This window comes from Choloepus didactylus, chromosome 24 (assembly GCF_015220235.1).
Source record: "Choloepus didactylus isolate mChoDid1 chromosome 24, mChoDid1.pri, whole genome shotgun sequence".
NCBI classification, from domain to species: domain Eukaryota; kingdom Metazoa; phylum Chordata; class Mammalia; order Pilosa; family Megalonychidae; genus Choloepus; species Choloepus didactylus.
In genome coordinates this window covers 5176663-5189604 of record NC_051330.1, presented here as the reverse complement: position 1 = coordinate 5189604, position 12942 = coordinate 5176663, and the positions used below count along the sequence as shown (strand labels likewise).

The 12942-nt window shown below is 38.6% G+C and overlaps 1 pseudogene; it reads left to right on the top strand.

Annotated features, from left to right (window-relative positions):
* The first annotated feature begins 7571 nt into the window (after window positions 1–7571).
* LOC119520120 lies at window positions 7572–8498 on the top strand (annotated as a pseudogene).
* Window positions 8499–12942: the final 4444 nt, after the last annotated feature.

Genomic DNA, 12942 nt, shown 5'->3' with positions numbered 1-12942 from the left:
CAGCACTCTCCTCACTAGATACACTGACCCAGGTGAATGAAGAGGTTCTGCTCTCCATCTGACCATCCGATATGCTTGGATTCAAAGAGTGAGCCTTGGTCCTCTAGTTGAGACCCAATCAGTGGAGACTAATACTTATATGTACCTGATTGAGAGTTATTTATTTATTATGCCCTGACTGCCGTTTCTATTAGGAAACTTGCATGGCTTGTATTTAGAGAAAGATTTTGGTAAAATGGCCTAAGTATTTCTACATCACAACTACTGTGAGATTAATTTTACCACTGCCTCTCTCCATAGTCATTATGCCAGATAACAGAATTTCTACTTCTTACTTAACAAATGTATTGATAAATAGGAATAAGAATCACTACTAATCCCCAGCTCCATAGTTTTCCAAATATCTCTAAGATCCATCTCAGAATATTGACCACATGAAATTGTTCATTCAACTGGGATCCACTTTTATTTTCTCTAGTGAAATTGTAAATGGATAATCAGGTATATGACAATAGTGTATCAAAATCATTTGTTTCTTGACAGTATTGACAATTAATATTATTTTGTCATTTGAAGTTTCAAGGAGTTGTGGGGTCACGTATATTTACGATAAATACCTCCCGGAAGCAGTGAGTCTAGCTTTCTCAATTGCAACTCTGGATGCTATTGAATAGACTCAAGTGGTGGCAGGGACAGCAAGATATGAAACTATCTTCAGATAAGCCAAAGTAGAGAAACTGCTCACATTTATTGAACACATGTCATGCGTTAGCTGCTTTGGAAGAATTACCGATTAAATCTTCATAAAATTTCTGTGAAGTAGGAATTAATTATATCTATGTTAGACATTGGAGATTAGAGGGCTGGAAGTGGATTAATAATTTGTTGTGGGTCACACAGCAAGAAAAATGTGTATATCACCCTCTTAAAATGTGTGGCCAGGGTCTTTGTTAGAATATCTGAGAAGAATGAAACTGGGAAACTGACTCTGCCATTGGAATGTAATCCAGAAGTGGTCCATGAGGCCACAACAAAGGCTGAGTAGGATTAAAAATAGGAAACAGGTTATCAAAGGTATTTGTCAAGAAAGAACTCAGGAAAGACACCGGTGGTTGGGCAGCAGGCACATCTTAGAGACGTATCCCAGGCGGATAGAGTGCCTCTGCTCAGGGGCACATTACAAGGTTTTAGTTCTTTGTCATGGCCTTGGTCATCCTCAATCCATAAAAATACTCAAAAGAAAGGTGAACAAGGGTGCTTAAGTCCACAAATCTGTGAGCTCTATGCTTTGTGTTTTACCATACACTGTTTTGAATCCTAAGATACTTTTTGATAAATGATTTTATGGTTCTGGTTTGTTTTCTGATTATGGAAGCAACACATTCCTTTTGTGAAATTATATACATTCCCAAATACAAATACAAATTAATGGACCATTAACCATTTGGTATCTATGCATTCACGTGCACTTGAAAGTGACATATTATTGTAGGATAAGGTTTGTCTCACTGATTAGCGTCCCATCTAAAAGTAAGTCATATCAGGAAACTGGGGTGAGTGGTTTAAATAATTTGCCTCAGCAAGAGATGACACACATATTCCCTTGGATTGTTAAACCTGAGCTCTGGCATCTCTTCCTTCCCTTCCCCCTCTTTATTTTCTTTATTAGAGATGTTGTTGGTTTACAGGAAAATCATGCAGAAAGTACAGGGTTTCCATATACCCCCTCTCACAACGCCTATTAGTAACATTTTGCTTTAGTGTGATACCTTTGTTACAATTCATGAATCAATGTTATTAAAATTATACTATTGATTATAATCCATCATTTACATTAGGGGTCACTCTTGGTGTTGTTTGGTTATATTGTCTTCTAAAAATTTTTATTCTGGCAATATATATACAACTAAAGTCTCCCATTTTAACCACTTTCAAATAAACAATTTAGTGGTGTTAGTTACATCCACAATGATGTGCTAACATCACCAGTGTCTATTATGGAAACTTTTCCATCACCCCAAATGGAAACCCTGTAACAATTAAGCATTAATTCTCCATTCCTCACCCCTATCCAGAACACTGGTAACCTGTATTTTAGTTTCTCACTTTATGAATTTGCAAATTCTAATTATTTCTTATAAGTGAGATCATACAGTGTTTGTTTTTTTTTCTCCTGACTTATTTCACTCAACATGTTGTCTTCAAGGTTCGTACATATGTTGTAACATCCATCAGAAATTCTTTCCTTTGTATGACTGAAAAATATTGTATCCAGTCATACAAAATGTCATCTTTTGATAGACATTTGTGTTGCTTCAGTTTTTGTCAGTTGTGAGTAATGCCACTATGCACATTGCTATGTCAATATCTACCTGTTCAGGTCCCTGCTTTCAGTTCTTTTGATATATACCTTAAGGGGGATTGCTGGGTCAAATGGAAATTCTATACTTAACCTTCTGAGGAACCACCAAACTTTTCCATAGTAGATAACGACTTTACTTTGTCCCCAATGATAAACAAGTGTCTAACACTGGTTGTTTCTGTTTTTGTATTTTTTATTGTAGCAATTCTAGTGGATATGAGATGGTATCTCAATGTGGTTTTGATTTGCATTTAGCTAATGGCTAATGAAGTAGAGCATTTTGGCCACTTTTTCTTGCAGAAGGCTTCCTTGATCCACAATTAATGTATGTACTCCTTCTCCTGTCCCAGTGGCATCTTCTAATATTTATCTCTGCACATTTATCAAGTTAACCAACATTCGTAGCTTAAGTGAAGGTTTGCCAAGCTATACATTGGAGGCAGAAGTCATGACCATTCATTTACTCTTTGCAAACCTAATCCTTAGGTCAACAGCGGATATACTAGTAGATACTCAATATGTGTTTGCCAATAATTTAGAATACTTAGAATTATGTCAAAATTGTGTCTAGTGAGTTCTTACTTTTCATGAGGCTCCCAGGTTTGATTTTTTTGCTCCTGAGCATGCATGGGCTTCAGATAGTCTTAGCTTTCTGGAGCTCTCTCTCTCTGATGCTAACCTTAGGAATAGCATCTCACCCACCCTTTTCGTCACTAAGCACACAGATTTCCACTTCCATGACCACCCACTGAAAATCCAAATATTGACAATAGGAAATACTACAATAAGTGGAGCAATGTAAATATTTGTAGAACTCACAAAAGCCAATCAAAATCTCTGGAGCAAAGAATGGGTTGGGTCAAAATTTAGAGGTGAAGCTGTTAAGAATGAAACTGTAATAGTAGAATTTAGAATCTAAGAATAATAAAGTTAAGGTTTAATATTATATTTCACTGACATTTTTTGGGTATAAATCTAAGGCTAACCCTCTTCACACAGCCTTGTGGGGATGAAATTGCATACTCATATATAGTGAAAATATAATCTATCCAAATCTACCTTTTTGAAAAGCATTCTCTGGAGATTCATATAATAAGGGAAAGGACTTCCCTAACCCACCAGAGATCAGGGAAGATGAGGGGGTGCAAAATCTGGGAATTCACTTCACAAACCCTTCAACAAGTAGAGCTAATGACTGTTCTCCTGGGCTGAGGCAAGTTGCAAGAGGACAGTTTTCCCTTCTCCTTTCCCAGGAATTGCAGCCCATTTTCTAGGCTTAATGTTTTTCTCCATTCTTTTGTTGAGATGGAGACTGCACAGTCTGCAAAAAGATACTCCCAGCCTTATGGCAGATTACTTCAGGAAAACTTGCCTGGCTGCACATTAACATCACCTGGATTTTAAAAAAGAGGGGACAGTGAAGGCGTGTCCTTTCCTCAAATTGTTTTTATGTTCAAGTTGTTTATTGGACTTGAGATGAAGTCTTTTGTTTTCATATGTCCATTTGCCATTTTAAACTATTCAGTGAGATGTCTGATTGACCTTGTTAATTATTCTATTGAATATATGTTTTTGTGCTTATAAAAACCAACTAATATTAAATATACTGCATTTCTGAAAGCTTCTCAATGTGGAAAATAGTTTTTCCATTAGGGACATATTTTTAAACGTATTTGATGCTTACAGTTATTTCAAGACCTTACACTTTATGGTTTCTTCCATTATAGGTCAATTGCATTTCTCCATTCTGAGATGAATTGAATATGTCCCTATATGTTTTACTGTTTTTTTAAAAAATTATTTAATCCACTTAATACATTTTTGTAAAGGAAATAATCCAAAGATCTATCTTGATTTTTCACAGAAATTCAAATTGTAAAAGTGAAAATGTTGGTTTTTAACATTGTTTTTAAATGTTTTAATGCATATAACATATATTGTTTCTTTTTAGAGTAAGAATAATTATAGAATTCCTTCTTTTGTTTGTTTATTTATGTGTTAGGGCCAGTTGTTTCAATGCTGATGCAGTGTACATTTTATATCTACTTACTTCCAGTCAAGCTTAAGAATTATTTTGGTCAAAATATCAAATTTGTTAGAGATACTTATAGTAATTGTGTTACAAATATAAAAAATAATTAGAGATGAGATTATGCTTTAAAAGTATTTTCTTTTGCAGGAGCAGGTTATATGAACGTCCATGTGTCCATATGTTCTTTAAGATGAGCCTTTAAGGCTCTCAGTGAAGGTTTGTAGCTACATGTTTTCATCTTAGTATAATATTTAAATATATTTTTGGTACTTCTATTGTTATGTACTATGTATTTTGACATTATAGTTTTGAACATTTCTAATTATTTGGTCTGGGAAGTCATAACTAGTCTTATGATTAAATATTTTCTGTAAGATACATGGATAATAAGTTTATAGGTTTGGATGACATAGCGATATGAACATAGTCTGATAAAATAATTAAATTAACTAATATTTCCTTTGCTTTTAAATATTCATATATTTTATTTCATTTCATATTTCAGTGCATTGGCCAGGGAAATTTATTTATTCCTTATTTTATAATAAATGAATACATATAATTCATTTATTCCTGATTTTAATGAGTACCCTGCAAGTAGATGTTTAATTGTTTTAGTGAAAAAGTTAATAAAGGAGTAATTTTTCATAATTTAGAAGGTACAGGTTTTCACACACAAAAAAGTTCATAAATTTACTTTTAGCTTTCTAAAACAAACTTAGCAAATATCTTTAAATTCAATTTCCCCTTAGGAAACAGTCACTACTGAGTACACTTCATAACTTCAGTACTTTCAGTCTTTCAAGCACCTATTTGAGTCAATTCAGGTTTTCCACCCTGCTCTTCCAAAACCTGGGGGTGGCATTTAGGATCTAGATTTATCATAGCTTCCTGATTCAGGGGTTTATTTGATAAAGGGAGGGGGGAGGAGACATCTGAGCCACAACTACACCAGCGTAGCCTCATCAAGTCGAACTGCCACAAGTTCTGGCCTTTGATCCGTGGACTTGTCTGAATCTTCCTGGCTCTAGTCTCACTGGATATCCTATAAATGGCTGGTGCATCCATGACCACTTGAGATTCATTGCCCTTCTGAACGTGGAGGGTCTTTCTCAGTTCAATCCTCCTTCACTCACAAGGAGAATATGATTGTGTTGATTCTGCTTCTAGGATATCTTCAGAAACTTCAGGAGACTTGGGCTTTTTACTAGGCCCTCTTTACTAAGTCATCCCCATATAGACCCTGCTGTTACTTTCCTGCCATTTTGACAGAAGGCACATCTGGAAGAGCACATCCAGAATTCCAGGTGGGAAAAGACCCAGAGTGACATTTGCCTAAGCATTGGCACTCGTAGGGATCGAGTTTTCTATAAATCTTGCCATTTCTTATGGAATTCACTGCCTTCTCTGAACTTGGAGGGTGCTGTCATCCCCCACTACATCCACCCAGAGGCTTGGCCAGCCCAGCAGGCGAGCAGGAGCCCAATGCTCTTGATTATCCTCTAAGTCTCCTTCTGCTTGCACCAGATTGACATGGAGGTGGTGACAGGAGAGTCTCAGTCAAACTTAGGTCTTTCTAATTTTTATTAGTTATCTATCAATTGATCAATCTATTAATATTTAACTAAGAGTGGGATTAACACAAATGAGGCTTTGGGAACTAAAGATAAATATATGATGCCTTGGCTCTACAGTTATGTTATATTCTCTCTTCCCTGGAGATGTGGATAGTTAGGAGAAGGAAAGTCTCAGAGCAGCAGATAAATTTCCAGTGAGTGTGTGTGTGTGTGTATGTGTGTGTGTGTGTGTGTAACTAATTTAAAAAAAACACACACATTATTGCCTTATTATGTAATATGATATTAATGATAGTTTAGATGATATGCGGCTATCAGTGCAGGAACTTGAGCATTCCTGCTGCTACAAATCCTGCAGAGAACTCACACTGATATGTGATCAAAACACCTGATATCTGAAAGGATGTTATAATATTAGAAAATCTTGAATAAAGGCAGGGAACCACTAGACAATGCTGTCTACATGGGGAAAGGTAAATATTTCAGTATGTTTCTGCAGCAGCAGGCAGGACTCAAATTATATAGGGCATCTGTGCCATGACGAAGAGTATTAAATATCTCCTTAAGTGTTAGCACTCCTGGAAGAGTATTAACAGGTGGCGCTAGCATTAGCCCTGCAACCATGAGAAATAAGTGTGGCTGAAGGATGGAGATTTGGCTGGAAGGAAGTGAAAGTGGAGGTGGAAGGCTCCTCAAACTCTACTATGTGCATTCAGGTAGGGATGTAAATATTTGAGCAGAGATATCAGTCATAGGAAGTTTTAAATGGGTGGAATCAATTGGACATGGTTTTTGAATGGGCATGGCCTGTAGTGGAGTTTTGAAGAAAAATCCCAGGTCTCTAACTTTGATAACCATTCATAAGAGGAAAAATATTTTAAAATAAGTACTAAAAATTATGTTTTGGATACTATGATATATTGTAGATTTATATATACATAAGGTAGTTGGAGAAATAAGCATAGAAATCATGCATTTTATTTAATATACAGTCATTAAAAAAGAACATTTTTCATGGGTTTAGTAGAATGATTTTAAGTTGGTTGAGAGAGATTACAGAAGTAAATCAATATTTTAGGGAAAGAGAGAGAAATTAACACCAATAAACGAGGCTGGGAAAGATTGTGAAAGGTAGTAAGAAAAAAGGTGACCTCATGAAGGATAAGTGAAGATAGAATGATCAGGAGGAGTGGTTTTTAAAAAAAGGACATCTCTAATCAGTGAAAAAAAATTAAAACATCAGGAAGAGTTGAAATGTATAAATATGTCAAAGAGCCATATACGGTACTGCTTCTTACAAAGGTCATGCACAATTTAGGGGAAGAAAACATTTACAGTTATTCCCTAGTTTTCCTTCTCTCTCTCTTTCTCTCTGTCTCATCAAGGCTAGAAGAATCATAGCCAATGCAAATTGGCTCATCAAAATTATGACATGATTTATTGAAATATCATCATTGGATCAATTTGATCTTTCCACTTATAGAAGATAGACAGTTTATAAACAAAGTGGGTCCGCATGGGTTTGGTCCAAGCTGTTTTCCTATTTCTGTTTCCTCACTTTCTATCAGCACATCCAAATAAACTTCAAGGAGAGTGAGAAATGTCCAATCAGACAAGAGTAACACAATTCATCCTCAGGGGCTTCTCAGACACTTCAGAATTGAAATTTGTTGTCACCTTATTTTTCTTGTTTGTCTATCTGTTTGGACTCCTGGGGAACATCTCTATCATCACAGCTGTGATTAAGGAACACCAGCTCCACACTCCTATGTACTTCTTCCTAAAGAACTTGTCTTTTCTGGACATGTGCTACACCTCTGTCACCATCCCCAAGGCCCTGGTGACCTCTCTCATGGGTTCTGGTGTCATTTCCTACCTGGAGTGTGCAGCACAGCTTTACGTGTTTATTGCATTTTCTTCTACTGAGTGCTTTCTGCTCACAGCCATGGCCTATGACCGGTGCTTGGCCATTTACAGACCCCTGCTCTATACCTCCATGATGAGTCAGAAACTTTGCACTGAACTGGTAATCATGGCCTGCATGGCTGGGGCCGTATACTCAGCCTTCCACACTCTCAACACCTTCTCCCTCCCCTTCTGTGGGCCCGATGTTGTTGGACATTTCTTCTGTGACATTCCTCCAGTCATGAGACTCTCCTGCACTGATTTCCACATCAATGAGGAGGTGGGCTTTGCCGTCAGTGGCTACATTGTCTTGAGCTCCTTTGCCCTCACAGTCCTCTCCTATGTCTTCATCATCTCCACAATTGCTCAGATACCCTCGGTGGATGGGAGGTGGAAAGCCTTCTCCACCTGCTCCTCCCATATAACCACGGTTATTTTGTTCTATGGAACTGGAAGTTTTATGTACTTGAGATATGCCTCCTAGCACTCCCCAGCCCAGGGGCGCCTGGCATCCATTTTTTACTCCTTTCTCACTCCTACCTTGAATCCTGTTGTCTATTGTCTGAGGAACAAAGACATGAAAGCTGCTTTGCAGAAACTGTACTGTCGAAGAAAACATTAAGTACCAGAGAGCTACAACTTGTGGATACTTCGGAAGTACAATGACTGGTTAAAGGAGTCAAATATCACTTCATTACATCACATCATTTTCCTTCCTCTGTAATTAACACTGGTGATGAAGCTAATTACATGTCACTGCAGTGCTGCTTCTCTATTTTCTCTAAATATTCTTCCTCATAAGCATTCAACTGACTCTAAGTTAGCACCATGTAAATGTTGATATTTCTTCAGGTTCTACTATAAAATCACTGTCCTAGTTTGCTAATGCTGCCAGAATGCAAAACACCAGAAACAGATTGACTTCTATAAAGGGGGTTTATATGGTTACACAGTTACAGACTTAAGGCCATAAAGTGTCCAAGGTAACACATCAGCAATCAGGTACCTTCACTGGAGGATGGCCAATGGCGTCCGGAAAACCTCTGTTAGCTGGGATGGCACGTGGCTGGCGTCTGCTCCAAATTCTGGTTTCAAAATGGCTTTCTCCCAGCACGTTCCTCTCTAGGCTGCAGTTCCTCAAAACTGTCCCTCTTAGTTGCTCTTGGGGTGTCTGTCTTCTCTTAGCTTCTCCGGAGCAACAGTCTGCTTTCAACAGCTGTCTTCCAACTGTCTCTCATCTGCAGCTCCTCTTCTCAGCTCCTGTGCATTCTTCAAAATGTCTCTCTTGGCTGTAGCAAGCTTGCTCCTTCAGTCTGAGCTTATATACTGCTCCAGTAATCAAGGCCCATGCTGAATGGTGGGGCCACACCTCCATGGAAATTATCTCATCAGAGTTATCACCTTCAATTGGGTGGGTCACATCTCCATGGGAACACTCAAAGGATTCGTCTAATCAACACTAAAACGTCTGCCCCACAAGATTGCATCAAAGAATATGGCTTTTTCTGGGGGACATAATACATTCAAGCTGGCACAATCACATATTAAAAAATTCCCTAATCTACCTATTGTAACTGGAAAATTCATGTATTTCCTTGGCATTATATTATCACATCACTGTCATCGGTTTTGTATAATGACACCAAGTCTTGTGTTTCTGACCTTCTCTTGACCACATTTAGCTGAATATACAGTAAGCACCTCATTTTTCACATCTCAAAAATCCACTTATCCCTTTCCTTCATTCACTAAACTGCTTTATTTTTCCTATAGTATTTCGTTATGCAGCTAGTACTCTTAACTGCCCAATTCACTAGGCTGGACTTTTTGAAGTCATCATTTTATCTTTGATCTTTATCCTTTTACATACAATTGCTCTAGAAGTTTTCATTTTTCTCTAAATATTTCATTCATCCCTACACATCATATTTTCTTAGTCTAGGATTCAGTATCTATTTTCTGGAATCAACTCAAATCATTTAATTCAGTTGTTTTCAAGTTTATTTCTTTTTCATGGAAGTAGTACTCTTTATTCAAATAATACCCTACATGGTAACCCTGTAGACAAAAGCAATCAAACTGGAGATTAATGAAGGCAGGTGGATAGTCTCAGTGGTGAGGCACAATTCTTTCCTCCTTCCTCACCACTGTTATTTTCTCCATAGCAGCCCTAAATTAAGCACTTCAGAAGCCCTGGTGTATAGTTAAAATACTAGTCTTGTTCCTCTTTCTGCTACTTCTCTTCAACTCTGCCAACAATGTTGCAGGCCATGATTCTATGATATAGACAAACTCATGCCCTAACAATAAAGAAATTTCTTTAGTGACTTCTGCAACTCCTATGACATAAAAATCAAGCTTTGAGGCATAATTTGTATGATTTATATATCATATGAAACTCACTTATATTTATCCTCACCTTAAGCTACCCACTCAACTGACTTTAAAGCTAATTGCAAACATGCCATGGTCCAAACAGGATTTTCCTGGGAAAAGGATGGATATATAGGCCCATGAAATTGAATGGAGAGTTCAGAAATAGACGCTTACATCTAAGGCCAATTGATTTTTCACAAGGCTGCCCAGTACACTCAATTGGGCAAGTAAAATAGTCTCTTCAACAAATGGTGCTATGTGATCTGGAGAACCTTATGCAAAAGAATAACAGATGACCCCATCTCACACCACATACAAACAATTAACTCAAAATGGATTAAAGATGTAAATATAAAGACCAGCAGCATAAAACTCCTAGAAGAAAATGTAGGGAAGCATCTTCAGGAACTTGTGTAATGCAATTACTTTTTAGAGTTTATGCCCAAAGCATAAGCAACAACAACAAAAAAAGATAAATGGGACCTCATCAAAAGAATAACAAAAAAAATAAAAAACCCAAATCTCATATTCCTCAAAGGACTTTATCATGAATGTAAAAGACAACCTACACAATGGGGGAAAATATTTGGAAATCACATATTGGATGAAAAAGTATTATCCAGTATATATTAAAAAGCTTTTAACTTCAAAACAAAAATATGAACAACTGAATTAAAAATGAGCAGAGGAGGCGGGGCAAGATGGCAGACTGGTGAGCTGTATGTTTTAGTTACTCCTCCAGGAAAGTAGGCAGAAAGCCAGGAACTGCGTGGACTGGACACCGCAGAGCAATCTGACTTTGGGCATACTTCATACAACACTCATGAAAACGTGGAACTGCTGAGATCAGCGAAATCTGTAAGTTTTTGCGGCCAGGGGACCCGCGCCCCTCCCTGACAGGCTCAGTCCCGTGGGAGGAGGGGCTGTCAGCTCCGGGAAGGAGAAGGGAGAACTGCAGTGGCTGCTCTTATCGGAAACTCATTCTACTGATTCAAACTCCAACCATAGATAGACTGAGACCAGACACCAGAGAATCTGAGAGCAGCCAGCCCAGCAGAGAGGAGACAGGCATAGAAAAAAAAAAAACAACACGAAAAACTCCAAAATAAAAGCGGAGGATTTTTGGAGTTCTGGTGAACATAGAAAGGGGAAGGGCAGAGCTCAGGCCCCAGCTCAGGCCCTGAGGCGCATATGTGAATCCCGAAGAAAAGCCGATCTCTCTGCCTTGTGGACCTTTCCTTAATGGCCCTGGTTGCTTTGTCTCTTAGCATTTCAATAACCCATTAGATCTCTGAGGAGGGCCCTTTTTTTTTTTTTTTTTTTAATCCTTTTTTCTTTTTCTAAAACAATTACTCTAAGAAGCCCAATACAGAAAGCTTCAAAGACTTGCAATTTGGGCAGGTCAACTCAAGTGCAGAACTAAGAGAGCTCTGAGACAAAAGGCAATAATCCAGTGGCTGAGAAAATTCACTAAACACCACAACTTCCCAAGAAAAGAGGGGTGTCTGGTCACAGCCATCATCCTGGTGGACAGGAAACACTCCTGCCCATCGCCAGCCCCATAGCCCAGAACTGCCCCAGACAACCCAGTGTGACGGAAGTGCTTCAAATAACAGGCACACACCACAAAACTGGGTGTGGACATTAGCCTTCCCTGCAACCTCAGCTGATTGTCCCAGAGTTGGGAAGGTAGAGCAGTGTGAATTAACAAAGCCCCATTCAGCCATCATTTCAGCAGACTGGGAGCCTCCCTACACAGCCCAGCAGCCCACAACTGCCCTGGGGGGATGGCACTCACCTGTGACATAGCACAGTCATCCCTCAACAGAGGACCCGGGGTGCACAGCCTGGAAGAGGGGCCCACTTGCAAGTCTCAGGAGCCATACGCCAATACCAAGAACTTGTGGGTCAGTGGCAGAGACAAACTGTGGCAGGACTGAAGTGAAGGATTAGACTATTGCAGCAGCTTTAAAACTCTAGGATCACCAGGGAGATTTGATTGTTAGGGCCACCCCCCCTCCCTGACTGCCCAGAAACACGCCCCATATACAGGGCAGGCAACACCAACTACACACGCAACCTTGGTACACCAATTGGACCCCACAAGACTCACTCCCCCACTCACCAAAAAGGCTAAGCAGGGGAGAACTGGCTTGTGGAGAACAGGTGGCTCGTGGACGCCACCTGCTGGTTAGTTAGAGAAAGTGTACTCCACGAAGCTGTAGATCTGATAAATTAGAGATAAGGACTTTAATTGGTCTACAAATCCTAAAAGAACCCTATCAAGTTCAGTAAATGCCACGAGGCCAAAAACAACAGAAAATTATAAAGCATATGAAAAAACCAGACGATATGGATAACCCAAGCCCAAGCCCCCAAATCAAAAGATCCGAAGAGACACAGCACCTAGAGCAGCTACTCAAAGAACTAAAGATGAACAATGAGACCATAGTATGGGAGACAAAGGAAATCAAGAAGACCCTAGAAGAGCATAAAGAAGACATTGCAAGATTAATAAAAAAATGGATGATCTTATGGAAATTAAAGAAACTGCTGACCAAATTAAAAAGATTCTGGACACTCATAGTACAAGACTAGAGGAAGTTGAACAACAAATCAGTGACCTGGAAGATGACAGAATGGAAAATGAAAGCATAAAAGAAAGAATGGGGAAAAAAATTGAAAAAATC